At 41.8% G+C, this 3994-nt stretch overlaps 1 protein-coding gene across 1 annotated transcript in view; it reads left to right on the top strand.

Annotated features, from left to right (window-relative positions):
* Positions 1 to 3994, top strand: part of vps4b (vacuolar protein sorting 4 homolog B) — a 376929-nt gene that overhangs the window by 49782 nt on the left and 323153 nt on the right. The gene's annotated exons all lie outside the window — the stretch shown is intronic.

Raw genomic sequence — 3994 nt, 5'->3', positions numbered from 1 at the left:
GTGCAAGAGCCGGTTTGTGCTGTCTGCATGCGCTGTACTCATAGGCAAAACAAGTTTTAACTTTTAATGAGCTTTAAAATCTCATTTTGCATGGTGCTTCCTACGCAGAGCCAAAAAGACTTCATATCAAATGACAAAGAATTCCCTTATCTGCAATGTGTAACGACAGCAGGAGGCTTTGCGGCGTGTTCGATAGGAAAAGGATCCGTCCAGTGAAACACAATCTGTCTATTCCACTGTGCAGGAACTAGTCGCACCCTATACAATGTTAACATAACTCTAATACTTATTTGCATTTAAATGACCACATTTTTCTATTTTTATTTTAGGTTATCACCACTTTTTTCCACCTCCACATATCTGTATATGCAATATGTACTGTACACCGATCAGCCACAACATTTAAACCACCAGCCTAATATTGTGTAGCTCCCCCTTGTGCCGCCAAAACAGCTCTGACCCGTTGAGGCATGGACTCCACAAGACCTCTAAAGGTGTCCTGTGGTGTCTGGCACCAAGCAGCAGTTAAAGTCCTGGAAGTTGTGAGGTGGGCCCCCAAGGATCGGGCTTGTTGTTCCAGCACATCCCACAGATACTGATTAAGAACACGTTGAACTCTTTGTCATGTTCCTGAACATTTTTTTCGAGTGTGGCAGGGCACATTATCCTGCTGAAAGAGGCCACTGGCATCAGAGAATACTGTTGCCATGAAGGAGTGAACTTGGTCTGCAACAATGTTTAGGTAGGTGGTACGTGTCAAAGTAACATCCACATGAACGCCAGGACCAAAGGTTTCCCAGCAGAACATTTCCCAGAGCATCACACTGCCTCCGCCGGCTTGTCTTCTTCCCATAGTGCATCCTGGTGCCATCTCTTCCCCAGGTAAACGACGCACACGCACCTGACCATCCACATGATGTAGAAGAAAATGTGATTCATCAGACCAGGCCACCTTCTTCCATCGCTTCATGGTCCTGTTCTGATGTTCACGTGCCCATTGTAGGTGCTTTCAGCGGTGGACAGGGGTCAGCATGGACACTCTGACCGGTCGGTGCCTACGCAGCCCCATAGGCAGCAAGCTGTGATGCACTGTGTGTTCTGACACCTTTCCTCTGATACAGGACAAACTCTTTGAGATGTAGCATCTTGATTTCGAGGAGGTCCCAACGTTAATCACAAACACCACAACACTACATACAACAAATGAGCGACAGAATAACCAAAATAAAAACAACGACAACAAACAAACAAAAACAAAAACAGCAAAAACATGTGAATTAATGAAAACATTGAAAACATTACAACCACAATGTGGCAAGAGTTGCCAAAACAGAAAAAGTGTGAGTGTGAGTGGATCACCAGATACAGTCGGGTACAATCATCAGGTACAAACAGTCGGAAGAAACAGTCACCTTCATTGATGACAGGAGCAGTCCATCGTAAAGTAAGAAGACAGTGCAAGCTTAAACAAATAGAGTGATGAAATGGACCTCATATAAATAGGTAAGAGGGGCAGAGAATTTAAAGAAGGTACAAGATTCTGTTGTAAATAGGGAGGATAATTGAAATGAATACATTGAGATATAAGTTCAAAACAGTGAATGTGTCTTCCTACAATTTGGGATGGCCCTTTAAGAGCATCATACATTGTACACTAATGTGTGAGGAAAGGACATCCAAGGACAAAAATGAGTCTATTTTATGCTGTGTTAAGCGGAAAAAGTACTTCAAGTTTCTTACGAACACTGGGTGTAAAGCAGTTTCGAGAGCGATGTAAACGATTTATTTGAAAGTTGACCTTACGTAAGACATGGTAAATGTGAGATTTGAATCCGAGTTCGGAATCAAGCCAAACACCAAGATATTTTAAATGATCAACTTTAAAAAAAGAATGCGTGGTTATTACACAAGAACCAGGTTTGGATTTAAGTTTCAGTCTGGTATCAAAGGTCATAATGTCTGACTTTTTTTTGTTGAGTAGTAATTTATTATGTGAAAGACAGTCGTGTAGGATGTTAAATAATAATAATAAATTGGATGTGTAAATAACACTGTTATTGGCGCAAGTTATTGAAAATTGATGGTAAATTGTTTACATAAACAGAGAAGAGAAGTGGTCCCAATGTTGAACCTTGGGGCACACCTCTGTGTTGAATCCACGGACCAGATTTATTGCCTTGTAGAACGACACATTGTTTTTTGTTATGAAGGTATGAATTGTTAATTCTGCAGCCCGGGATTGGGAAATGCGGGTAGACCTCAGCCAGAGGTTCACCTTCCCACCCGAAATTGCAGTTACCAACCTGCGCCCAGACCTTGTCCTCTGGTCCAAGTCCTGCCGGCGAGTCGTTAGCTGACTGTCCCATGGGAGGAGGCCATCGATGAGGCATTCGAACGGAAGAGGCTGCGGTATGCCAACTCAGCAGCAGAGGCAGAGGGGCGGGGCTGGAACCAAAGGAAGGCACTGCAGCGGAGCAGAGCAGTCACTGGCTGTGGCTGAAATGGAGGGACGCAACATGGGCTGCCAAATAATCATGTTGGTGCCACCGTGCGACACACACTCAGGTCTGATCAACCTGTGGTGGGCCAACCTCGGCAGAGGGTGTCTTGTGATAAATGGCCGAAACACGCAATGAAGCAGGGGCACACAACTGAAGATGTGTCGCATTGGTGGCCCGTGATCTGCGCAAAAACTCACCCCGCCCAAGATGACATTCCCAACCCTCTCAATTGTTGTGCTGAAAATTTAGGGATTTTAACAACTAGTCCTATGAAGAATCCGCTAATTGTTCATAGGAAGTACATCGCCACCATTATGGAGTGGAGTGATGCTTGCATATTGCCAGATGGCTGGTAACTCACATGTAGACAAAGAAAGGTTGACTAAATCAGCAAATGGATACATATGAATATGAGAAACTAGCATAATAAATCTGTTACCTAAACCGTCAAGTCCAGCACCACTGTTCACATTGAAATCATTAATGGCATTCTGAACTTCAGTTGATAAGATTTTCCTTAAAGAAAAAGAAAAAGAACTGCAGCGAGGTGAAACATTACTCGGACCGCCAGTAATCAGAGGAGAAATGCTGATTATTCGCTTGAGCAATAGATAAAGAGTTTTTTAGTATTGAATTGGCAACTCTTATTTGATTAAAATAGTGTTTAGCTGATGTACTAATAATGGATTTGATTTTGTTCCAGAATTGCTTAAGGTTCTTGAAATCACAAGAAACAGATTCTTTATAATGGTATATATATAACAGATTTTCCATTGCGGGTTTTCGTCTTGCTCATTTCTCGCAGATGACTGTATACTTCCCAAACGGCATTATCCCTTGTCTGACCAAATGTTGACCATGCTTTGTCCCTCTGCCTCAAGAGGCTTAGAAGTTCGGGGCTGATCCAAGGGAGAGCTTCACCCTTGACCTTGGCCGTTTTCCAAGGAGCATGTTTGTCCACAACACCAAAGAACTCCCAAGAAACCAAGGAACCAGGAAAATCCCAGGCATCCTGTACAATAGGTATTAATCGGAATCTATCCCAGGTAATAGCTATCAAGTCATTAATACATCTAAATTCGTGTTGTCTCATTTTGATTAGTATTGGTGGCATTTAGGTAGTTTGATTTTCCGTATCCAATAGAGAACAGAGTGATCACTGAAGCAGTCAGACATAACACCTGCCTTTAAGATTCTGTGCTGATGAGCAACAGACGTTCAGCCAACCTCATCCGGGGCCCAATTATCCATTTTGGATGTATATGTTGATTTTTCATATAGATCTTTCTACCTTTATTATAAGTTATCTTCACTTATCAGCATATACTTTTTCAACCGCAACATTTCAGTTATTCTATTTGTATTTGAGGTTATCTCGACTTTTCTCCACCTCCATTTATCTTTTAAAATATATACATATATATATATATCATCTATCATCTGTATATATGTATATGTTTACATATACATATTATTACATTATGTACAATTAC

This window comes from Zeus faber (genome assembly GCF_960531495.2).
Source record: "Zeus faber genome assembly, chromosome: 12".
Classification (NCBI taxonomy): Eukaryota; Metazoa; Chordata; class Actinopteri; order Zeiformes; family Zeidae; genus Zeus; species Zeus faber.
This window is presented reverse-complemented; position numbering and strand designations above follow the sequence as displayed.